Here is a 26792-nt window from a genome sequence, read left to right as displayed (position 1 = left end):
ATGGAGAATGGGATGGTGGAGATGGAGATGATGGAGAATGGGATGGTGGAGATGGGGATGATGGAGGTAAGGATGACAGAGACAGAGATGATAGATGTGGATGTGGATACGGATGAAGATGGAAGCAGAAAGTGATGGAGACAGAGACCAAGAGACAGAGACAGAGACAGAGACAGAGACAGAGACAGATGATAGGGTACCAAAGCGACAAGGACCACGAATAACTCAGTCTCACAGATCAAGTATTTGATATTCGCCAACATAAATAAACAGCGACTGCCTTAGGCGCTTATAGTAAATCGCTCGGCACTGGGCAGGATACCATAGTCGTTAAGGATGCCATCCCCGGGAGACAGGTCTAGATTAAAGGCCGGGCTTTAGGGAAACCTCGGGCAAGGTCCCCAACCTCTCCGATCCTAGTGTCCTCACCTGTAACGCTCTCAGCTCAGGTGCCACGACACAGAGGAAAGAATCGGTGAGTGTGCACTGCTGCTGAGCTGTGCCCGTCACACGCGACGGACCACAGCCATGCACCAGCATTCTCGGCTACGAGACGAGCTTGTCACTGATGCTGATAAACAAGGAATTAGGAACAGGGTTTGAGACCTAAAGCATGTAATTTCAAAGAGCCTCGGAAGAACCTGCATTTAAAAATCTGCCATTCGAATAGACAAAGTGACCTGGGCGCTGGGGTGGGGGTGGAGGGGGTCTTTTGAGGAAATATTTTGCCCTGACTCCAGCCCAAGCATGCTTCAGCTCCCGAGTGTGAGAGCAAATGAAACCACTTTGAGCACCAAGATTCACACGAGTCATCAATTTGGCCTATATGACCCCGCTCTGTCCCATTTTAAAGCTCCAGGCAATAAGAGCCCATTTCTTCCTTTTTATCTAAATTACCGAAACTTTGCCTAAGGAGACAAAATAAGTTCTGAGTGATTTCTGACCACTTTGATGTGGTAACGGGATGGGAAGAAAAACACATTCCAGGCCCACTTGGGTTCACAGAACTGCTCCCTCTGCCTTTTCTGCTTTGGGGGATGAAAACCCACCACGACGAGAGATGCCCGAAGCAGCTTAAAAGCATGATGGCTACAGGTGATGGAGTGTAATGGAAAGAGAACATGAAAAGCAGTGGACAATTAGGGTTATTAGAAGTATTACCATCCCACAGAGTGGTCCCTGAGGGGAACAGGGTTCAAATGTCAGGCGCGAAAATAGCCCAGCAACCTTAGATGATAATTGAATATTTGCCCCCAAAGTAACCTGGTGGGAAGGACATTTTCCAAGGAGATAGTAGGCACCACAGCATGCTGACCCTTAGAAGCCCTGTCCCCATGCATCGAACCAGGCATTGGGCTGGGGACTGCGAATTCAAACATGCCGGAAACAAAGCTCCACACACGAGGAATTCAGGCCAGTGAAAACCACGCTAGGTATGAAGAAACAGGTGCTGTGGCAGGAATCCAGTCCTGTTTGCGTGACGCATTCCAGCCAGCCTCCAGGGACACGCTTTCTGTCCAGCTTTTTCCTTAGATCGGCTCTGCGACAGTGATATTGCAAGCAGGAAAGTATCGGGGCATTCATGCGCTGAAGAACTCCGTTCTTAACAAGTTTACAACCAGAAGCTCTCTCTTCGGATATGCGCATGTGACAGCAGCTAACGCCCACTGGGCACCTGTTCTGTGCCAGGCGCAGTTCTAAGTGCTCCATGTGGAGACTCACTGAGCCTCCAAGCAAACCTGGAGGTAGATGCCGTGAGAATCATCAGCACCGTTTCACAGATAACACAACTGAGGCGCAGACAGATCAAGAAATTTGCCCAAAGTTACATAACTAGCAACCAGTGGAGCCAGGGTTGAAATCCAGGCTGACTGCTTTAAGAGGCTTTTTGCTTCACCTATTTGCTAAAGTGCTAGACGCACACATGAGCACATATCCCCAGAGATGCGCACACATACAGACACATGCCTACGCACACAGAGACACAGACACACACAGAGACGTGCACACAGACAGACACATGCCTACACACACAGACAGACACACACAGAGACGTGCACACAGACAGACACATTTTATGCACACAGAGACACAGACACACACAGAGACGCAGCACAGACAGACACATGCCTACACACACAGAGACACAGACACACACAGAGACATGCACACAGACAGACATGCTTGCGCACAGACATACAGACGCACAGACACACACTCAGAGTTACTCAGATTAGAGGCACAGGGAGGCAGCTTGGCCTCAATGAAACTCAAGGGAAGGTCAAGACTGTCTCGGCGGCCCTTTTCACCCACACTTCTGTGAGATAAGTGATGTTTTCAGGAATTTCGGGATCGTCCTTGATATCCCCATTGGGTGTCTAACCAGCATCTCAGACCTTAGAGGCCCCAATCAGAGTGTGTGAGTCCAACAACCATCAGCCCCTAACCTGCGCCCTCCCCATAACAGCTCATGACGCCATTGCCCACTCCCTGGAGCCGCCCTTGGTTCTTCTCTTTCCCCAAGACCCAACCCGTCAGTATTTCTTGTCGGCTCTGCCTCCGACTGATTCAGCATACCCCAAGTCTGACCATTTCTCTGGTCAACGCTTCCTTTGTCCGAGGCACTGCCATCTCTTTCCTAGAAGCCAGAGGGTCTGTCAGCTTCCACTTGTGCTCCAATCTCTTCCGATGCCATCTCGTCAAAGGGATCAGATCAGACCCCTTTCTAGAACCTTCAGGTGGCTCTCAGTACAGCCAGGATAAGACCCTGCACCCTCCCCTCCCGGCATCCCCTCCTCGTCCCTCCTCAGACGGCAGGTGCTCTCCATTTGCCATGTCTAAAACTCCCCCAGACCTTCGAGTTCGCACGTAGGGCAGAGGGTGAAAGCTCAGGTTCCAGAAGCGGATGGCCTGGGAGAAGGTCCCAGCTCTGCCATTTCACCCGTATGAACTTGGGTAAGTTTCTTAACCTCTCTGGGTCTGTTTCTTCGTCTAGAAAACGGTGACAATCATCGCAGTATCCACCCAGGGTTCTTGTGAGAACTTGGTACCTAACCCACGGAAAGCTCTTAGAGTAGTACCTTTCTCAAGCAGTGTTCCCTGCTGTTATCACTATTATTGTTCTTATTGAGAGCAAATCGATCGTGAGCTAGCACTTTGGAGAGTCAGACTACCACTCACTACTGGCTATGTGACCTTGGACAAGTGACTTGACTTCTCTGTGCCCGGTTTTCCTGTTTATTCAATGGTACTAATAATCACACCATCCTTGTAGATATCTTGTGAGGATTCAATTAGTCGATACACGTAAAGCTCTCGAAATAGTACTTGGCACGCAGTAAGCATTCGGCAGTGTTCATCACTATAATCATCATAGTATCGATATCACGCTCATCTTCCGGGTCCCTCACTCGACAAGCCCTCCCTGGTCCCCACCCTGATCACTCTGTCATGTCGCCCTGTCTCTGGTTTTTCATCGGTACATTGATCACTACCTGGCATGAGCTACCTCTTTGGGGTGTTGCATGTGACGGATCGTCTCTCTTCCTTCTAGTCTATAAGCTTCACCAGTGTTTTTTCTGGGGCCTGGCACAGAGCCCGGCACATGGTAGGACTCAATAAAAGCCGCGTGACCATACGTCACAGAAGTCCATTTTTCATGTGTGGAAATGCCCCGTTTGCATGAGGTCTTTGCTCCTGGGCAATTCTGCTGCCCAAGTTTGAGGCCAGCCATGCCTGCACGTGAAACCTTAATGAAAGGCCTTGACGTTGCACTCATGGGTCCGTTTTGCTGTTCGCCGGTGGCCACCCTCGAAGCCACTCTATCTACGGAAAACGAGCCAGCGTTTGATGGCAATTCTTCCTCGGGGCGTGAGCTCAGACACACCCCCTCATGTTTACCTCTGTCCTTACCCACTGATCTGTTCTTCTTTCATCGTTTGCTTTATTTATCAGCGTAGCACCGACTCAGTGCCAAACACATACCGGCCTAATGTTGAGCGCTGAAGTCACCAAGGCTAACACAGACCGGTACCTACTTGCAAGCATCGCAGTGGCGTAGAGGAATGAGAAACCTGCCCTGCCACCACGTCCCTATGGACCAAAACGCAGGACATGGACCAGCAGACAGACATGTGTGGCTGGAGTCTGGAGGACAGGTGGGGGCTGGTGCTGAGCGGGGAGACTGAGCAGGTGAGCGGGGGCGCTCGTGAGCCTGGCGGAGGTGTCTGGATCTATCTGGCAAGCATGTAGGCACCGAAGGGCTTTATCTCAGGGTCACCGCCAGGTTAGCCATGGAAACGAAGGAACGATTTGGTGCCGACAGGGATGAGGGGAGTGATAATGGTGATGGGCGGCGGGGGATGAATTGTATAACATCAGCACGCCTGGATGACAGGATGTGAGAAAGAGCGGGTATCGACCGAGTCGTCCAGCTCCGGCTTGGGGAATGATGTGCAGTTACTTCTAATCCGCCACTGCTGTGCCCCCCAAGCCTGCAGGCGAAACCCTCACATCGACGTCAGCAGGACTGGCGGCATGTTCAGTTTCTTCGAAGGGCAGCAAAAATGTAAAGATTCTTGAGAAGCATTCAGCGTAGACTGCTGTAGTAAACAGAATTGTGCCCCCTCCCAAATGTCCCTGTCCTGATGCCCAGAGCCTGTGAACATGGTAGGCCACACGGGGGAGAGGAACTGAGGTTGCTACTCAGCTGGCCTTCAAACAGGGGGATTTTGCCCGATGACCCAAGGTAGTCGAAGGAACCACAGAGTCCTCTCGAGGGGAAGAGGGAGGCAGGGGAGTCGGGGCCAGAGATGTGACGATGGAACAGTCAGAGAGGCTAAAAGGAAGAGACCAAGAGCCAAGGCATGGGGGCGGCCTCGGGCAGCTGGGAGAATCAAGAAGCGACTCTCCCTTCCGGCCTCCAGAAAGGAATGCTGCCTGCCAGCCCTCGATGTTCGCTCTGTGACACCCAGGTCGCGCTTCTAACACGCGGAATCTTAAGGCACAAAATTCATATCGTTTTAAACCACCAAGTGTGTACTAACTTGTTACAGCAGCACTAGAAACCTAATAGTTTCATAGAAAGAGAAACTCTTAATTTTCACATTCCTTTTTATCTACGTATGGAGCGGTCAGTTAATACACATTATTAGAACATCAGATGAAACTGGAAGAAACAGAATTCAGGAATAAACACACGTGACATTTGTTTACTCAGACCCCTCTTGGTCGTGAAAGGGGGATGTCAAGGGCTCTCAAAGAGTGGCTTCGGAGCCGCGAGGCTCTGGCGCGTTCTGGGCCAAATCCAGCAGAGTTTCCGGAGAAGACGAGCTGTCAGTTCTCACCTACTGCCTCGGCCTGGTGGAGATCAGTTAAGAACACCTCCCTGAACACTGTGTTCACCGACTCAGCTCTTACGACTCTCACTGGTCACGGTTCCGTGAACTGTGATAACGGGGAAGGGTGCGGAGCGGGGGGCCGCCAGGCCGCGTGGCACGTTTTGTCGCTGACGGGACAGCTCCGAGGAGTCGGCGAGCGAGAGGCTGAAGACCTGAGCCTGAGCACCGGCCGTGGCGCTTGCTCTGGGAGTCAGGGCACCGCCCCGCGATGTTCTCCAGCAGGGAGCCCTCTCCCTGTCTCGGAAGTCAGGTTCCCATGTGTGCCATCTGAATCAGCAGCAAACCCCCCAGATGGAGACCGCTAGAGTCACTGGACACAGAAGAAAGCCTTGAACTTCCCTTTGAATACGCTCTCTCTGATCGACTGTAGACTCTGGGTTAAAGATCCGCTCCAACTTAGACATCTCTACCCCTCACACGAGAAAAGTTACAACTCAGATGACGGCCGAGACATTGCAGCGTCCTGGGAACCACAGGTGCATTGGCTTATTTTTACTCTTTTGGCCCCTGACTCGCTTTATCCCAAATCCAGACTGGGATAAATAATCCAGACTCAAATATGTCCAATGCCTGTCATTCACCTTGCCGCAAACTGCCAAAGGAAAAACAGCGGCTGTGGGACGTGACATCTCAGGTGTAAACGACCCTAAGCCTTAGAGAGGATAGCGACCGGCACCGCACCAGTGCCTCCCATGGGTCCTGACTGGGCCAGTGCCCAGCAAATACTGGTTGACTGACCAATTCATGAGACCTACTTCAAACGGACAAGCAACCGCAACCTCTGAGAATTAATACAAAAAAAGTTTTTCCTGCTCCTGTCCAAGTTGAACATGAGTGTTCGACAGGTGGCTATCCGCATGGTATTCTAGCATCAGTTTCCTCCATCCTGGGGCTCTGGCTCTGGCCTCCCCGGGGCCTTGGAGTCTTCTGGAAGATCACCTGTTCACGCAGCAGACAAGTGGAAAGCTGGGAAATTGTGAGGCTGGGCCCGGAAGTGACAAATATTGCTTCTAACCACATTACACTGGCCAGAACTCAGCTCTGTGCCTATATCTGCCTTGCAGAGGTTGGAAACTGAGTCTAGCTGTATGACCAGGAAGAAAAGAAAATAGGACCTATGAACAACCAGCCAGTCTCGACCAGAAGCTAGAAGGCACCGTATCTTTATGACATTTAATGATTCATGGCAAAATCAAAACTAGAAAAAAATCCCTTTTTCATCCTAATGTGCAAAACGTTCAATTTTCCAAGGCCGATCAGGAACAAAAGGAGAAAAACAGAAAGGGAGGAAGTGGTGTGGGAGAGGAAGCAGAGGAAGGACAAGCAGAAACACGGACGCGTTTATACCCCACCGCTTCTCTGGAATTCTCGTTCGCATAACCGTGAGCCAAACCCGCAGCCTGAGGTTGTAACATTGCCTGTTATGATAGGGAACCATTTTTAATGGCAGGAAACAGGGTTTTCCAACACACGACACTTAACAGAAAATGTGCAATTCGTATGTTCAAAAACACATCGAAAGGAAAATACCATACGCACTAGTTCTTCATTGATAAGTTTGATGGTCAAAACTTCGCGGTCTTCTGGGGACGGGACTCTGCTCTTTGCTGCTTTCCCCGCATGATCCGCGTGGACCAACAGGCACATGCACGGCTTGGGGACAGACCTTTTCAAATGATCCATTTCACCTGTCCTGATTGATTGTCAAAGACTAGCTTTCGGTTATTGTACCGGAAGCTTTAGGTATTCCAATTCATTTAATCGTGTAAATCAACCCACAGAGTAGGGATTATTACTCCAGTTCACAGATGAGGAAATTAAGGCTCAAAAGTATGAAGCGACTTGCCCGAGTTTTGCCAGCAAGTACCAGAGCCAGGACTCGAACCCCAGTTTGTCCGACTCCAGAGCTCACAGCTTTAATGACAAAGGCCAGTTTCCTCCCAGAGCGGAACCAGGTTTTCGTTCTTATTGATTTGTCTGAATGATTGTTTGGGGGAAGTTAATTTACAACGCTCACTAAAATCTCCATCACTGCTAAAAAGGGTCACTTCATTGTGGAATCACAATGTGTCTACACTGTACCCAATGGAACCATGAACAGGCTGGGCTGTAGGCTCACTCTCGGGCCAACCCTGGACCTGGCTTCTGTTCCCACAAACTTCGGAAGCAATGACATTACCCCTGAGGCCTGCTGGGAGCCAGGTGCAGAGTGCCAACTACTGAGGTGTGTCCACAGGTATTCCTGCTTGTCCCAGACTCCTTCTGTGGTGTCACCATCCCCGGTCAGAGAGCCAGGCAGAAGAGAAGATGAGAAAGAACAGCCAGATCATAGGCTTCTCTGATGCCAGTACTGGCGGAGAAGCTGCACCACTGAAAGCAGTTGAAAGCAATTATTGAAAGCCATTTAAATTCTAAATACACTGAATTTTAAAGAAAAAAAAACTGCAACGAAACACTTTTATGAAAAATATATGAGGTTGCTTCCAGTAATTATAGATCAGTGCGGATATGTGTCTTTCATTGGACATTAATTTATATCAATTATTTATCGAGTCCTGTGATGCTGTGTGCTCAAAACCACTTAGGACTGGGTACTTTAATGTGTTCTTTTAAAGGGACAGGTTACAGATTCCGCTTCGAGAATTTTTCCTCTCTTATGACTGACATGGAGAGAAAAAACAAACTATTGGGATCAAAATCAACCTGATCCTTACGGTAAAGTGACCTGCCCCACCCTCCAACCCCTCAAGTTGTAGTGAGAATTGTTTTTTTTTTTTTTCTTTTCTTTGCCATTAGCTTCCTGGTTCCAGAGATGATGGCATCTTGAGAACATCCTTGGTGGTTTGACACAACAGGCTTTTTAGGAATTGTCTGAGCTCAGAGAGATCCCTGAGCGAATGACTCACTGGGTGTCCTGGCCACGCCCATAATTATCTCAGACGCCCCGTTTCTGCATGACATCCGGTCAGCCCCCGAGGCAGCACGAACTCACTTCCAGCTGATGACATTTAACAAACACCTGTTGCATTTTCTTCTGACAGCCCGGCGGGTTCATGGTTCCATTGGGTACAGTGCAGACACACTGTGATTCCACGATGAAGTGACCCTTTTTAGCAGTGATGGCATTAAATGTCACTTCGCTGATGACATTTAACAAACACCCGTTTCATTTTCTTCTACTTTTTTTCTGTCATCTGTTCTCGGACCCCTAATAGCAAAGGTGCCCGCTCTACACAGGACGAAAACTTCCTGAATGCCAGGGAAGAATTAGGAGAAACGGTGACGAGGAGTCAAAGGTAGAAGCAGTGCGCTGGCACCCTCAGAGGAACTGCTTTACCTTCAGGACGAGCCCAGGCGCACGACGGCCCGCGACCTGGGGACAGTTCGCCTGACTGGCCCAACCTGCCGAATTCCTGCCCTCCCTGCAAACTCCCTTCGGCCTCCCTGGCTGAACTTGAACGACAGCGCACTGGCTGGCCAACAGACCTCTCCTCTCTTCACAACTGCCTCTGACCCGTGCTCCCCTCGGCCCCCCATCGCCCGATGCTCTCTCTCCTCCATGCGTGCACGTGGGCTTGCCTGTCACGTCCTCTGCCTGGCTGGCTCCTACACTTGGCCTCGAAGGTGCAACTCAAGCACTTCCTATTTCAAGAACCTTTCTCAGCGGGCACCAGCCACTTCCCGCTTTTTGCCTCTCACGTGGCCACAACTGCCCCCTTCACGTGTCAGGCTCCCCCACTGTGTCGTGACTGCTACGAGGACAGAGACGGTGACCTCTGCACCCTGGTGTTCTCTTACATTTGCAGAGCGGTCAAGCACAGTGCTCAGTATGTGTGTGCAATTAATGAACCTCGCCAAAAATCAGCAAACCAACCCTGGGCGTGCCCAGGGGGAAGCGGTGCCTTGCTGACTCGCTTAGACGCGCCTCAGGGTTTCCGAATCTCAGATCTGAATTCTTTTCTCCTGAACGATTCGCACACTAGATTCCTGCCCCAAACGTTCTAACCATTACAGTTTCATTTCAAATTTACGTGGTTGGTAAAAATAACCTTGTAAAAGAAGAATTGAAGACCTTAGTCACAAAAAAAGATAAAGAACCTAGAACCTTGTCAAATCATGGATTCCATTCGGTAAAATGGTTAAGACTGCACATGGAAAGTAATGTGACCAGAAATAATAATTTCTCATATTTAAATAGTTATAGTTCCTTATCAGTTATAAGTTACTTTTGAATATATCGTGATCCTTTGTTTACCCATATTTCAGTTAAATGCAAGACTGATCGAATTAAACCCAGGCATCTGGCATCCCAGGAGAGCACACAGGCCACACGGGTTTTGCTCAGGAGGGTCAGCTTTAAAACCAGGCTGCCTGCGTTCCAGTCACAGACCAGCCGTGCGACCCCAGGCGAGATGCTTAACCTCTCTGTGTCTCGTTTCCCTCACCGATAAAATGAAGATGACAACTGAATCTTCCTTCTAGGGTTGGTGCGAGATATAACAACACAATGTGGTTTTAAACTCGGGCAGTGTCTTAGCGTCTCCGGGGGGAGGAACACACGGATGCCCGGGCAAACGACAGTATTCTGCTTTCGGCCATCCAGACGTCACGACTGTAAGTTCCCCAGGCGATCCCAACGTGCAGGCAGCATTGAGACCCACCAAGCTAACTGACAGAAATCACTTCGCACGGTGACAGGCACACATTACGTAATGGTCAGGGTGCGCGGCCATCCTCACGTGCAGTACCCCTCATTCACCAGCAGCGCCATGGGATGGGTGACTTGTGACTTCTACTTGAATTACTGATTTTCCTATTGTTTTAACTATTCTTGTGGGAAAGCTTTTTAAAATGTGCTGCATGTCTTCCTACATTCTTCTCCTCTTAGTCGTGTTTGAAATCGACACAAGGGATTAGAAATTAGAAAAGGAAGTACACATAACCACATTTAAGTCTCCTATAATCCCACCAAGGGAAAAAGCTGTTTACAGTTGTTGGATCTATGTTCAGATTTTAGTAAATACGTATATGTTCCAAAATCGCGTCGATTCAAGCTATACTTTTCTCACTTGCATCTTCCATTTTAACATTTCATGAATATTTTTATGTCGATAAATACATTTTTAAGATGCACTGTATTTTAGAGACCACTATAATAACTTCAACCATGCGCCCTCTTTCTTTGAACGAAAAGGCCGTTTTCAGTTTCCCCGTATTATAAACAGCATTGCAATAAACATTCATTCATGCGTTTATTCATTCTTTCATTTAGCAAATATTACTAAGTGTCTGCCTGGTGCCAAGCACTGTTCAGAGCAATGAGGACACATCAAGGAGCTTAGCGTCGCCACAAACCCCACTGTTCTTAGAGCCACCACTGCACCCACACTTCCCAGCTGCCTGAAACGCTGCCCCGGGGACCCCGGCTCCTTCCAGCACTCCGCCGTCCCCACTCCCCACCAACGACTGGACCTCCGCTTTGTGCCAGCTCCCAACAGCACAAGGTCTAAAACCCCATCTTATCACCCGTGTAGTGGGTTGAATGTCCCATGTCAAAAAGATACGTTCCCCGGAACCTGTGAATGTGACCAAATTTGGGGAAACAGTCTTTGCCAATGTAATTACATTAAGCCCAATGACAAGAATCTCTATTTAAAAAAGGAGAGAGAAAGAGAAAGGAAGGAAGGAAGGAAGGAAGGAAGGAAGGAAGGAAGGAAGGAAGGAAGGAAGGAAGGAAGGAAGGCAGGCATCTGCAAGCCCAAAATACAAAAGCAGCGGTCCCCAACCTCTGTGGCACCAGGGAGCAGAGCTCTCTGAGAATCTAACGCCTGATGATCCAAGGTGGAGCTGAGGCGGTGATGCTGGCGCTGGGGAGCGGCTGCAGATACAGATGACACTTCGCTCGCTCGCCTGCCACTCATCTCCTGCTGTACGGCCCAGTTCCTAACAGGCCACAGACCGGTACTGGTCCATGGCCCGGGGGATGGGGGCCCCTACACTAAGGACTGCCAGAAGGCACCAGAAGCCTGGAGAGAGGCATGGAACAGACTCTCCCTCGGAGCCTCCAGAAGGAAGCTGCCCTGCCAACACCTTGATTTTAGAGTTCTAGCCTCCAGACTGTGAGAGAATAAATATGTCTCGTTTTAAGCCACCCAGTTTGTGGTCATTTGTTACGACAGCCCTGGGGAACTAATACAACCTCCTTTCTAGAACCAGTCTTGGAACCAACCTTCCCAAGTTGGGCTCCACAGGCAGCAGACTCCGAGCTGGAGTCTGGAGCACAGGGTCCTTGTGCAGGCTGCCCTTGGGACCAACAGCACCACAAGGGAGGGCGGGGAACAGAAGCAAGAGTGGGCAGACCGTTGGATGGCGATTCAGATCCAATAGCAGCCTTGGCTGACCTCTAGGGTCCCTCAGAGGTGCCCCAAGTTGGGCCACGATGACCACAACGATTAGTCATTATGTGTGGTCCCGGGTGGGTGCGCCCTCGGTGAGGCGGCCGTCTGTAACGGAAGCAGCCCCCGGAGGAGCGACGGCCGAAGGCACCGGCCAGCTGCGCTCCCAGCAGCTGAGATGTCGAGCCTTTCCTTGAGGAGGAGACTAACTAAGTGGCACATCGCAGCGTCCAACGGCTTCCCTAGCTCAACTCTGTTTCTGTAAGAGTCACGCATGCTTTTCATTATGTATAGCTCAGCTGTTTGCGCTGCGGCCGATTTCCATGGTATGAATACCCCGCAAGTTCTTTATCCACTCTCCTGCTGACAGACATTATTGAGTTTGTGCTATGGGCTGAATCGTGTCCCCACCCACCCCAAAATTGATATGAAGTCCTGACCGCCCAGCGCTTCGGAAGGCGACTATATTTGGGGATCAGGCCTTTGAGGAGGCAATTAAGTTAAACGAGGCCGTTCCGATGAGACCCAATTCCGCGTGACTCGCGCAGGCGAGTACACAGACACACAGAGGGACGACCGGTGGAGACAGTCCTCTGCAACCCCGGAAGAAAGGCCTCGGCATGAAACACCTGCTGATGTTTGATGGGGCACTCCCGGCCGCCGGAACGGTGACGGGAGGAACGTCTGGTTCAAGCCCCCAGCCCATGGCGCCTTGCGATGACTGTCCTCGCCGACGACGCGGCTGACTCGCTCAGGACCGCTGCTGACGTTTCCATGCGCGTTCCTCGGGGCACGTGTTCGTAAGCCTCTCCAGGGTCCGTAACCTGTTCTGGGGTGTGTGCTCCTTAGACAGGAGGAGAAAGGCTGGTTGAAGGCGTGTCTAGTGCCCGAGAGTTTTCTAAAGCGTGGAACTAATTTATTTGCCCCCCCGGCAGGGAACTCCAATTCCGGCTGCTCCGTATCCTCGCCAACACTTAGTATCGTCACCAGATTTTTAAACTTTCGCCAACGCTGTGGTACCTAATGATATCGTTCTGTAGTTTTAATTTGTATTTCCCTGACTCTCTGCGAGGCAGAGCACTGTTTACTGGCCATTTAGAGTTCCCCTGTGGAGAAGGGCATATTCAAATCTTTGCCCCACTTTCTACTGTGTTATCTGTCTTATTTTGATTGATGGGTTCATATTGACCTGGACTATATTTTTATATTATTAATGTATTTTATATTATTATATCAAAAGTATATATTCTGTCATATAAGTTGCAAACGTCTTTGCCCACTGTTTCTTTATGGTATCATTTGAGGAATAGTGTTGATTTTTTTCACTTTTCAAATTAAAATTTTTTTAATTTTTATTCTTCAATTGGAGTTGACATTCGAATTATTTGATATTAGTGTCAGGTGTATGTAGTTGTTGATTTTTGATGTGGTCAAATGTATCCATTTCTTTTTACGGGTAATATTTTTTGTGCTTGGCTTAAGAACCCCTCTGCACAGCCCCCCGCTTTCGCTCTCAGCTTTGCTTCCCTTGAGTGATACCCTCACTCTCCGCTACTGCAGATGGCTTCCTAGATGCCAGAGGGAGAGAAGCCTGGGCACGTGTGAACCACAGACAGCCGTCTTTGGGGCTGCCAACTCCAGAAAAATGAAGGCTTCTCTCTCCCAGCATCTTTACGGGGAACCCCTGGAAGGCATCTCATTGGCCCATCTTAGGTCATGCCCTCCCCTCCGTAGCAGAGGAGGTGTGGCCATAGGATTGGCAGCACCATCAGAAGGACACTTCATTCTAAAAGGACACTGATCCTGTTTACTACAATCAGAGGGAGAAGCCAGACTTTCAAGGACCTGGAAGAAAGCCAGTAATGCCGGCGCCTTCTAGAAAGAGAAGAGAGTGGTGGGAGCTATGGCGGGTCCAGATCACGCAGTGTCTCACAGACCATGTTAAGGATTTTGGGTTTTGTCATTAAGGCCCTGGGCTATACGACATCTTTTTGATGATTTGAGCCAACGCACATTAACAGAGCTGCCGTGAACGCATTCATTAAAGTGTCTTGGAAGTTCTGTTGTGAGAGATTGCCGACGGCTCAAATGAGATGTGACTTGTCTTTCCAGACGCCATCGCCCTGAGAGGCAATCACTAAGGTGACGAGCTGCTATGACGTGCAGAGCCCGGGGACCAGTGCCGTGGTGCATTCTGGAACGCAAAGATGTGATCCTTCCCCCAAAAACGCTCATGGCCTCCTGGGGAGGCAAAGTTAGCCCTCCTGAGACATTCAGAAAGCAGGTTCTTACTGAGCCCGACACAGTCCGCACTGAAGGCTATTATGAAACCGGAAGCATGTCCTCTCTTCCCAGACGAGCAGTACCGTCTGCTTCTACCCGGAGATCTCTCATTAGACGAATGGCAATAAATGATCATTGATATACACCCTTCCAAACCAAGTTACGAGTCCTGGTTTAAAATACAGATTCCTCCGTCATCCATCGAGATCAACTGCCTGGACCAGCACTGGCAAACAGGACTTTCTATGATGATAGAGTGTCCCATCTCTGCTCTGTCCAATGCGATCGCCATCGGCCACATCTGACTATAGAGCGCGTGGAATGTGACTATTGTGACTGAGTAACTGAAATTTTAACTTTATTCAATTTTAATTCATTTAAAGTTTAATTTTAATAGTCACACTGCTACCTGCAAGAGTCCCAGTCAGCTCAGGTCTAGAACACAGGAAGAAACACAAGTGACCCCTCAGCAGCCCAAATGAGTGTTAGAACATGTCTGTATAGAAACCGCTTTACTGATAAAAACAAACAAACAAACAAACAAACAAACTTGGAGACTTATGGAAATCGTAAATATGTATGATTATTTCTGACACAGTTCTAACAAGTTTGTTATATGGTTTCCAGTCCAGCAAAAAAAAAAGAAAGAAAGAAAGTTGCTGACTAGAAATGTGAGACAAAGTCGGCGTCCTGACAACAAGAAGTGAAAAATAAAATATCTAGGGAAGAGACAAAAAAAATGAATATTTTTTTAGTGTTCCTTAGATCGCGTTCCACAAGACACAAGGTCTTATAATTCTGAGAAGTGATAGATATGTTAGTCTTTCTCGAAGATGCAATTAGCATATAAATGCCCCGTGAAACTTATAAAGAAAACGGTTTAACTTAGTTTAAAACAGCATTTCCTACTAGGAAACTTTTTTTTTAAGATCTTACAAAACAAGTTTCCCATGAAACATAGTTTGGGAAATGCTGAAGTAGACTTATAACTTAAAAAACTAAGTGGGAGACATTTATTACATGTCTCAGATCTCACAGAAGCTTTACTGGGAAGTTTTAACAATTTGCTTACAAATAACTCGCATGCTATGTATACTGTTCACACACACACACACACACACACACACACACACACACACTATGCAAAGCTTCCCAGTTGACTCCACCAAGCAAGAGATGCTAGGACAACAAAACCCTGAACAAAACAGGACAAAGCAAGAAAATTGTGGATCGGGCTCACTCACGATGATCGGGGAAAACCAACTCCCACAGCAGGAGAAGGAACAAAGCTCTTTGACCAAACGGGGCATATTCTGGGACTATTTAGCATTGGGAAATTAGTGAAGATGATTCAAAATACTGGATGGGCAAAGGGCAAAAAACAACACAAGCATATGGATAGCTGTCCGAATGGCAGTCGATATAATTAAAGATCAAAATGTTTAGTAAAACAAAACTCGTGGGGTGGGCGGAGCAGGGTGTTGAGGATATTTCTTAAGAGAATAAAAAAAATTATCTGGTGCCAAAAGCAAGTGCCATGCCCACCGGCTTCAGATTTCGGAAGATGCTGTGCTATGCCGCCCAGGCCCTAGCAGGACAGCACTCATGGGGCGTCGCTATGACTTTCCTGAGTCCTAGGGAACGGTGACTTCGTGGGCCTCTTACGCCATAAAAATTATACAATAATATGTTGATGACTTTATTGGTATAGAGACTACTAGAATGCAGCCGGGGCCATATCCAATTTTTTCCTCCAACTTTAGAAGAAATTAAAACATTTTCACGACCCTTGATAACAAGGCGGCCCTAACACTGTCCTCCTGTGCTGATGGAGACGCCGGCCCGGAGCTGCTGGTATGAGAGGGCCCCAGCGACAGCCCCGGCCAGGGTCCCCTTGGCTGTGGAGTGCCGCCTGGCCCGAGGCCGTGCCCCTTCGTGGGGTGGGCCAGATCTAACGACCGATCAGCGTGGGTGTCCAAAGGCCCAGCCGTCGCGGTCCCACGGGGGATGATCTGCAGAACCGTCTGGCAGAGAGCCCCCTGCGGGGTTGGGTTGCATCACGGCCGACTTCTCCCTCTGCCCTCCCCCTTTGCCAGCCCCTCCCTTCCACGGGGGTCAGTTCCAAGGGCACCCCAAGGAGACGTCCTGCGTTAAACTCCGCTGAGCCTCTTCCCGGGAGACCAAGCTGAGGCAGCAGCGCGTTGCAAAGGAGACCACCCAGCACGCGCCCCTGTATATGCAGCTCAGAACGAACCAAAATGACCTGTTGCCTAGGGACGTGGTCACACGTGCAGAACTGGAGGAGGGTGAGGATGTCATCAGCAAAACGTCAAGACAGGGGTCACCTATGTGGGCAGTGGCACGCGGTGAGTTTCTGGAGGGCTGGCAATGTCCCATTTCTTGATCTTTTTTCGGGATTCCCAGGGTATTTGCTTATGAGTATTTTTTCAACTGTATGTGGATATTTTACACAGTGCTCTGTGATGATAACTCTTATATTAAAAAGGGAAAAGTTTGAACAAAAAAGATATACTTAGTGACACCGCTATTGTCACTATTATTATTTCAGTGGCAGCACTGTCCAGTGGTCTGTCCCCTCCAATAAGCAAGAAGGAGGAAAGGCTTTCCCTATAATCATAATGCACAGTTGGGGCATGACAGCTATGTTCCCAATTGTTCTCACCCATGCTTCCCAGGACAGTGGAATCGCAGGTAAGCTCCATGCAGGTAAGTGGCACTGAGGGCTCTCTCGGGTGGTCTGTCCCCTGCTGATCAACAACAGGTCTAACTACTTCCGCGCATGGTAAAAGTCAGGTCCCTTGCTACCTGCACTTCCCAGCCATGGGGGTATGTGACTCCAACTTCTCAGATGTTAGCTGTACATCAAATGACCCTCTCTGCGACATTAACAGACAGTCTCCCCTTCCTGAGACTTGTCCTCAATTAACGGACAGGTGGACATCCGGACGGGTTCATAATCCCCGCCGTAAATGGGACTGGAGCTGAACCTCACGTCTCCACAGATGAGCTGCTTGGGGGAATGGAACCCAAGGTCCCACCGCAGCTTAGAAATTTCCTTCCCATAATCCTCGAAGCCATCAGAAGGGTTAGCAAAAGCCTTACACCCGGGTAAGGAGGAGGGCCACGGGCTGAAAGGCAGCATGCCCTGCTCGCAGCCATCCAAAGCTGCGGCAAAAAAAGTGTGATATCATCAGACCTCTCGGGTCCATTAGGCACTACCTGCAACACGGCAGGTGTCCCGTAAAAGCCGACAAAGACAGCACAAGCAGACACCTGGAAAACGCACGAGCATCGCCCTCCAGAAAGGAGAAGAAAGTAATTTAGCCAGAGTCCAGAGCAGAGCAATTTAGAATCTCTGTCCTTGTACTTGCACTCACACTTACTTATTTGGTTTCCATTTGGCTTTTTAAAAATGTAAAACTAGATCCAAAAGTTATTCTCTGAAATAAGCTGGTAGGTTTTTTCCAGGCCTCAGGACAACCATGAGATTTGGGATGCTAATTGAAAAAGGGCCCCTCCACCTAGCTTTCTGTCCTGGCTACACACATGGGACCGACCGACATACCCTTGTCATTGCCACGCATGACATCGTGGTGTCTCAGAAGTAGCCTGTCTCTTCTGCCTGTTCTCCAGCCCCAAACCTTATACTTTATGGCAAGAACTATGCCAGGTGCTCTCACCTAGCTTGTTTGTTTAATCTCCATAACTCTATGAAGCAGATACTATTCTTATTTCATAGGTGATATAACTGAGGCTCAGATCAATTGCCCAAGGTGACCTTGGTTGCAAATCGCAGAACTGGGACTTCGACACAGGTTGTCTCCCTCCTTTGTAGAGACGATCGACGGATAAGACATAGGTAAACGGTTTAGCACAGTCTCTGCTCAATGAATGGTGTTACCGTCATGACGAACTTGACTGCCCACTGCAGGAAATTGACAGCCCGAGGGTCCATCTCCAAGCCCCCTACATTCTCTACCGCAGAGTCACTCAATCAGGGCCAACCACGAGGCCCCCTGATGCCCTGAGCAGAACGTACAAGGGGCAAAGGACAAAAAAGGGCGGTTTACAGAGAAAGGGAAACGCGATGGCCATTAACCCTAGACAAATACGCTCAAAATAAGGAAGATTAAAACGCGTTTACCTATCAGAATAGCAAAGCTCAAAGATCCTGATGATATACTTCATTGAGGAAGATGCTGCTTGCAGGACCATAAATTATAAATTGGCAGACCCTCCAAGGTGGGCATTTCGGCAATGCCTATGGTGTATCGTGCGGATGCGCCCTTTAGCCCTGCAATTCTCTACGAATTATTCCGCTCACTACTTACACTTCTCGATACGTGGTGCAGCTGTACAAGGAGACGCAGGGCTCTGTGCTTTTTCAGTAGTCAAGAGATCAAAGACGAGAACCGTCTACTCACCAGCGGGGAGTGAGTTAAATAAAGGACAATCCACGTGAGCAATGGCACACTCGGCAGCTGTTAAAAAATGAGTCCAACAAACGCCTAAGTCCCGCTTACCACGTAGTGGCTACTGAGGAGTTTTAAAATATCATTGCATTTAACCTTCGCCACAGCCCTGTGAGGAGGGCACTATTCTTAACCACAGAGAAAAAAGCAGAGGCACAAAAAAAGGGTAAATACTTTCCCAAGGTCAAACAACCAGCGAGTGGCAGAGGCCAGCTCTAAACCCAGGCAGCCTGTCCCAAAGTCCCACCTGTATGTGCTAAACTACGCTACTGGCTCCAAAGACAATTCCAGCTCTAAACATTTCCATCCTGAAAGAGGAAAGAATGAAAATGATGAAGCAGGCAATCACTGCAAGAACTCACACAGCAAGAAGCATAAAGCAAAGAGAATGCATCAAATGCAAAACGAAAAAGTAAAAACATAAATTAGAAGAGATTAGATTTGTAAGCCTAATGAATAAATCTAAGAGTTGGAGCTTTGAAAAAATCAGAAGAAAATATAAACCATTAGTTAACAGAACCAAAAAAATAAATGGAGAAAGAACAAAATTTGAAGCCTGACAAACACAGAGCTGGCACCAGCTCTCGTTTCCGGCACGAGCACAGACATGAAAACTCAAGTACAAACCGTCCTTTGACAACCCTGAGGGAAATCAGAACTTAAGGAGGTCCTGCCCTGGACATCACTAGCTGCAAAACCCACGCTTCCAGGCTTCATGGTAGCAAGAATGAATAAATAAATCTTATTGGTTTAAGCTGCTATCAATCAGGTTTTTGGTTCCTGCAGCCAAAAGCATTCCCAACCAATAAACCATGTCCCAGCAATCCATATCACTATCGCTACCTCCATCCCCCGGTCCACAGGTCTCTCCCTAAGGCCGGCAATCGTATCCATGCAGACGAACTCAAAGAACGCTTCTCCTTCGACTCGACCTCTCGATAGCATTTAACACTTGGACCATTCTCTCCTCAACAATTTCTTGACAGATTTTCTGTACAGTTTAAGTCTTTGGCCCTTTTTTATTTATTTTTATTACGAGCAATTTAAAAGAACAACAATCTGAAAAACACAACTACAGCAATATGACATAGACACATTTTTAATATAAAGTATTGCATAAATGAATAAGAAAAATACTAAAACTATAGTATACGTCAAGGGCTAATAAATATGTGAAAAAAAAATGCTCAACCCAACTAGTTTTCACAAGAGGCAAATGATGCCTTTTTTGCATGTGGTCAATGTTTTCTTCTCATGGTCATGGTCAGTGTTGATGAAGGAGAAGGAAACGGGGCCACTCTGACATCAGTGATGGAAATGCAGGTCGGATCGCACGTTCCGGAAAGTAATTTAGCGTTGTATATTAAAAGCTTTCAAATGTTCATACATTCTGCGATTCTCCTATCAATGTATTCTGAGGAAATTCAGACAAATTTTAGGTACACATATGTTACAGCAGACACTAGTCTTAATTGCGAAAATAAAATAAAACCTAAAGATCTACCAGCGATGCAGTTAACCGTGGTATAAACATGCAAGAGTATGTTATAAAGCAATTAAAAATTACACCTCTTCGAAAAACTTAAAAGTTCTGGGGAGGAGCAGTAGAACGCGTCTCCTTCAAAGCAAGAACAGAGATGCATTTCACCCAGGGGAAAGGTAGAAAAGAATTTACTGTTTGGTGAGAGCACTAGACTATCTTGAGCCTAAAATTCTACACCAATACCAGGCAAAGATGTCCAGACACAGATACAATGCAAAATTTGGCTTCTATGGGGGTGGGAATAAGTATTTAAGGAAAAAAAAAAAACCAGCTGCAACTCACACACCAAGACCCAGGTACACAGCAGCTGTGTTCAGGTCATAGAAGTAAGGGAGATTTCTTTCTCTGAAAGGCATTCGCAAGTCTTTCGTCCTTTTTTCTATTGTTTTTCTTATTAATTTGAAGAGATTCTTTATATATTCTAAATATTAATCCTTCATTAGGAGGTGGAGTTTTCTGCCTCGCAAATACCTTCTCCAAATCTGTGGGTTAACATTTACTTTATTTATGTCTTCTGCAAGGCAAAAATTTTTCTTTTCTCCCTAAGACTGGAGATGGACCACAATAACAGAAAACCCATGACATAACCTAGCACAGAGTAACAAGCGACTAGCAGCCACTCCTGGGAAAGGAACCAGATCATGGAGGATATGACACCCCTTCCAACCCCACCCCACCTCCACCCCCAGTGTGTGAGATGGGCATTCAGTGATCAATTCAGAAATGGCTGAAAACTGAGGGCGGAGCAGGAACATGGAGAAAAACCCTATGGAAACCCAAGTCTGCCCTAAACATAAGGCAAAAGCAGCCCACCACTGAGAAATTTGAAGCATATAGGGCACTGAATGTAATCAAAGCAACAATAAAACCCAAACCCAGCTCAGCTTTTGACTAGATTGACCAACTCCCTTCACTAATGGCTTGACAGAGGAAGAATCGTGATTTCCAAGAAAACATTATTTCCCTAAGTTTCTTCTATATCTGATGACCTAAATCCAATAAAACAAAAGCAAGAAGAAAAAAAAAAACCCAACCCATCATTAAGAAACAAGTCAACCCAGAGATGACCCAGATGTTGGAAACTTCAAACCTGAACTTTATAATTTAATATTTTAAAGGCTGTAATAGAAAAGTTGAGCAGCATGCATGAACAGATGAATAATTTAAGCACAAAGATAAAAATGATAAGGAAAGGTCAAATAGAAATGCTAGAAATAAAAACATGGTATCAGGAATGAAGACTTCCCTTAATGAGTTCATCAGTATCCTTGACACAGCTGAAGAAAAACTAGTGAACGTAGAGATAGATCAGTAGGAATCACCTGAACCGAAATATAAAAATAACAAAGAGTAGGGGGCAGGCAGGGAACAGAGGATCCCCGAGCAGTGAGACTATACGAGATGGACACACACACACAGTTGAAGTTTCAGAAGGAAGAGTGAGAAGGAAGGGGGCAGAATAAACTGTCTGAGAATTATCTAAAAGTAATATAAGATATCAAACCAGAGATCTAAGAATAGAACTACAAACAGGAAAAAAATATCAATGTGTGTGCACACACTCCCCTCAAAACATAACAGTCGAACTGCTGAAAAACAAAGGTGAAATCTTGATGGCACACAAATAAAGGCACATAACATACAAAGGAACGAAAATAAGAATGATGGTAGACAGCTCACCAGAAACTAGACAATACAGAAGACGATGGAGTGACATTTAAAGCCGTGGTGGGAAACAGAACTAACTGTAAGAATTCCATAACCATCAAAAACATTTTTTTGACTGAAAACCAAATGAAGATTTTTTCGAACAAAAAATAAGCCAAGAAAAAATCTATTGTCAGCAGACATACTACAGGAAATGATAAAAGAAAAATTTCAGACCAAAGAAATACAATAATAAAGAAATAAAGCTCTCCAGAAACAGTAAAAATGAAAGTACATACAAAACACTCTTCGGCTTTTAATTGCTCTAGAGATTAACTGAATTCATTTCAGATGAACAGAAACAATGTGTTATGGGGTTTACGACATATGTAAAAGTAAAACATATGGCGACGAGGACTCAAGGAAGGGATGAAGGAATCGTAAATGTATTGTTGTAAGATTCTTATGCCACGTTTGAAGCTATGTACTATCATTTGAGATACATTTGTGATAAATCAAAAATGTGAGATACATTTGCGATAAATCGAAAATGTGTCTTGTAAACCCCGGGACAACCATTTCAAAATGTCAAGCCAATGGTGGAAATAGGATGGAATTAGAGAAAATAATTCATCTAAAAATAGGCTGAAATAGAGGAAAAGAGAACAAAAGCACGTGGGACAATAGAAAACAACTAGAAAGGAGATCATGTCTCAACCATGTCCATAATTACGTTAAATGTGAATGGCCTAAACTCACAAAATAAAAAGCAGAGATATTAAATCAGAGTTTTCTTTTTTAAAAAAAGCGAAATGCAACTAGATGCTCTCTACGAGAAATCAACTTTAAACATAAGGACATAAATAAAATGAAAGAAAATGAAAAGAAAAGGATATACCCTTCGAACACTAATCGAAACTAAGATGGAATGGTTATATTAATAACAGACAAATTAGACTTCAGAACGGGAATACACCAGAGATAAAGGAGGATATAATAAAACGATAAAGTGATCAATTCACGAAGAAGATATAACAATCCTAAATGTAGATAACAGCAGAGTTTTATACACGAAGCAAAAACTTACAGAATTGAATGAAGAAATAAACAAATCCACAATTTCCGTTGGAAAATTCCAAATTCTTCTCTCAGTAATTGCTAGAAAAAGACAGAAAATTAGTAAGGATATGAGAGACCAGAACAATACAATCGAACAACTTGGCTTCAGTGACACAGACAATGAGACACTTTCTTTTTAAGTGCTCAGTCACCAAGATGGACCATAAAAAGTCCTCAACAAATATCTGGGATTTATTGTAAGGAATGGCTCATGTGATTATGGAGGCTGAGAAGTCCCACGATCAGCCCCCTGCCAGCTGGAGACCCAGGAGAGCTGGTTCCTGTCTGAGTTTGAAGGCGTCAAGAACCGGCGGGCTGATGGTTTAAGGCCCAGTCTCAGGAAAGTCGTCCAGACTCACTTGGTCAGGCAGAGAGGGCGAATTGTCCCTTCCTCCGCCTTTTCGCTCTCTCCAGGTCCCCAACACTCTGGGAGATGCCCGCTCACGCTGGGGAAGGCTGTCTGCTTCACTAGGTCCCCGATTCAAACACTACTCTTTTGAAAACGCCTCCGCAGACACACCCAGAACTAATGTTTTACCAGCTTTCTGGGTATCCCATAGCCTAGTCAAGTCGACACATAAAATAAACCATCACGATGCCCCAGCCTGGTGAACCATGAACCCACAGTAAAAATGAGCAGGATCCACACGGGCAGGAGAAAGCCGTCACCACGTGGCCTTCATGACGGGCTGTCTTCATTTCAGTTTGCATGTCAATATCCTTAAGCGCACTAACTCAAACTCCAAGAACCCTTCAAGGAAGAAGTTCACAGTTCCCTCTGGAACTGTCAGGCTCAAGGACACTTACCGCAAGTGACTTCCAAATGCTCTGGGTCAAGGAAACATTTTCCATTGGTTTCTTAGGCTTCTTCCCTGCACCCCAGCAAATTTCATGATAACTTCAGAGGAATGGCTGCAAACGAAGAATAAAAATTCAAGTATATGATAAAAATACTATTTGCAGGCCACAGAAAGGAGTAGGTATTAAAATGGGAGTTATTTTTTTTCTGTCAAATTCTGTCAAAACTATAGAATGAAGAAAATTCATAAAACGTTCTAAAATATATATACCCCATTCAGCAACAGAAAAAAATTGGGGATATAAGCAAGACATCTAGAACAAGAAAGCAAATGAGAATTAAAAAAAAAAATTCTATAACAATGTTAAGAAATAATTGTGATAAACAAGAGACACAGAAATAATTCTTATTTCTTGCAAGAAGTAAGAACATTAGAGTCAATAGTGACAGAGGTTGAATGTAAAAAGGTAAAGACAGTTGAGGGAAGGTGTAACAGTATTAATGTAAAAGCTAATTTGCACCAAAACTTTTCAAAAAACAGAACAGTGTCTTCTGTACCTTTCAGACTAACTCCAGTGAGCCTTGGGCAGTAAGAAGGAACTGCAATGGGCTGATAAAAGAAAGGGCAGAAGCCATCTTGGAACATTTCCAAGGTAGGTAATTTTTTTTGAAAAGTACTTAGCAAATGATCAATTAACCTGGTGACTCCTGTTTTAAAATTATTCACACATAATAACAGAAGAGGTGATCCTTGACTGCTCCAGTGAAAGAGGTCCTGAGACTTTTCAGATCCATAAATAATGGGGTTGATTAAAAATAGGTCAGCCAAATCTATCTAATTGCCTTCTATTTTTAATGTAAATTCTTTTCATTGATTTTTAAAACGGATAGCCCATTAAAACACATTAATCATGACCCTAAGAGTGTATTTGTATTGCAAAAAGCCTAAAGCGAAGAATCAAAAGCAATTTCCCACCACATGAAACTGAGGTAGAAACCTCACCAGAGAGAGCTGGGCCCTACTTTTCCCAGGGAAAAAAGCATTTCTAGGTAAAAGCTGGGAGGTGAGGTATCATTATGAAAAAAAAATGTTTTAGAATGTTTGGGGCCATCTGTGTCTTATTTGGGTAAACGGTCTCTAATTTTGTAAAGCCAAAATAAAAACACATGATTGGTTCTGCTGTGTTTTTTATTACAGGAGTAATGCATGCTCATAACTGTGGAATACATGTTCATTCTAGAAAATGCAGCTGAGAAAAACTAATACGAAAAATAATCCATACTACCATCATCCAGAGATAACATGGAGACGATCTGCATATACATACTTAGATTTTTAAAGCATATGATGTATATTTTTAAATGCAGATATATAATACATGCTTGTGACCTCCATTTATACTAAGGAAAAATCATGCACATTTTGGATGCCACTAAGTATAGTTCTTCAAAACCATGGTTAATGTGACACAGATATGTATCACCTTTTACTCAACCTTCTTTCTAGTTATTGGACTTTATAAAAAGCGCTTCACTAAAGGTCTTGCAGCTAAATCCTCACCAACGTCCTTAATTACTTAGGATAGATCCCCAAAAGTAAACTCATTAAAGCAAAGAATACACACACTTTGTGAGCTTTGACTGACACCTTTTGGAAAGTCAGCTTGTCATCAGCTATCTCCCAGTCCCTTTGTTTTCATCAACCCTGGAGTGACAGAAGAAAGTAAACATTTTTCTTGGCAGCCTGACGGATGGAGCTTGATGCTTGTGGCTGATCATTCATCTCTGACCGACGCTTTTGCTGCGACATAGCAATTTTTGTCAACACTGGGACCAAACAGAAGCTGTGCTTCTCCAACCACAAACAGGTGGTGAAATTTCCACACCTTTCCAACATAAAATTATGTGCATGGCAACTCTCTGCAGAATAAGTCCTCATGTATTATGTAAAACATTATAAAATTCAGGCACATTTTATGAGAACAGACATAAAATTAGTCCCGTGAGGATTATTTTTTATGTACTTCATTTTAAACCCTTAGGGGTGAAAATTCTGGCCATGACAGCAGAGGGTGCTGTGCAGGTGCAGCCAGAAGCAGAGACCCTGACTGGGGCTGAGCACAGCCTCAGCGCTGCTGCCTGCAGAAATCCCTTGAGACCCAGAGGTGCTGCACCCTGCCACTTCCGCTGCAAGGGATGAAGCTTACATGGAGGTGTGGAGTGGTGGGGCAGTTTATGAAGCAGGTCTGGGTTCTTGAGGTCACGTTTAGGCCGCTAAGGTGTCTGTGTGCAAAAGGTGGGGGGCGTGACGGGGAGCCGCGTTTGTAGGGAATGGTGTTACATTGGGAGCATTGTGCAGGACTCCTTCCTTTGCTGGCCACCAGTTTGAACCATGGGATGGGGAAAGCCAGGCAGAGGGGACTGGGAGGCCAGCTGGCCTGAATGACAAGGGCCAGTGTGTTGGCACTGGCTGGTTCAGAGGGGATTGGCCAAGACATGAACTTGAGATTGAGAAATCTTTCTCCTGACCCTGCATGTGAACTCTTGGGATAGAGGCACATCCTTGGACAGTCAGTGACACCCTGGAATCTGGGAATGATTTCCTAGGAATAAGGGGCCAGGATCTAGGAGAGGCCAGTTTTGAGAAGTGTCACTACCATGCTTGTTAGAGAGTCACAGAAAAGTTTTCCAAGCCTTAAAAAAGAAAAAGAAAACCTTATCCAAGGCTTTAAGTCTCTAAATATGACAATTACTTTCAAGCAATTATATGCTTGAAAACTCCCCTGCATGTGAGCATGCAAACGCAGCAGAAGAAACAGGGTGTTAAGTTTCTGAACTCTGGGGTGGGGTCGGGGGTCAGGGGTCGGGGGAGGGAACCTCAGCTGATTTGTGAAACTGGAAAAGCTACAAACAGAATGTGCAGTCTGCAGCTAGGTCCTTGTCACAGGCTGGGTGCTCCCGGATGCAGACTCGGACACAGAGCTAGTGTGCAGGATGTTTATTAGGGAGCGCCCTTCGGCAGGCCCCTGTGGGAGACAGGGAGAATGGAGACTGGACATGCTGCCTTAGCAGATGCGGGGGCGCGGTCGGGAGTGTCAGGGCTGTCCCGTTCTG

The 26792-nt window shown here is 46.4% G+C and overlaps 1 protein-coding gene across 1 annotated transcript in view; it reads right to left on the bottom strand.

Moving 5' to 3' along the window:
• TRPM8 (transient receptor potential cation channel subfamily M member 8) overlaps nt 1-26792 on the bottom strand; it is a 117465-nt gene that overhangs the window by 89792 nt on the left and 881 nt on the right. The window contains exons 2-3 of the mRNA XM_039859946.1: nt 23687-23791; nt 22848-22918 (exon numbers count right to left, since the gene is read on the bottom strand). The gene's annotated coding sequence lies outside the window, so the exon portion shown is untranslated. The remainder of the gene's footprint in view (nt 1-22847; nt 22919-23686; nt 23792-26792) is intronic.

Source organism: Pteropus medius, unplaced genomic scaffold (genome assembly GCF_902729225.1).
Source record: "Pteropus medius unplaced genomic scaffold, Ma_sr-lr_union100, whole genome shotgun sequence".
Classification (NCBI taxonomy): domain Eukaryota; kingdom Metazoa; phylum Chordata; class Mammalia; order Chiroptera; family Pteropodidae; genus Pteropus; species Pteropus medius.
Note: the sequence above shows the minus strand (reverse complement) of the source record. Positions and strands in the feature narration are given on the sequence as shown.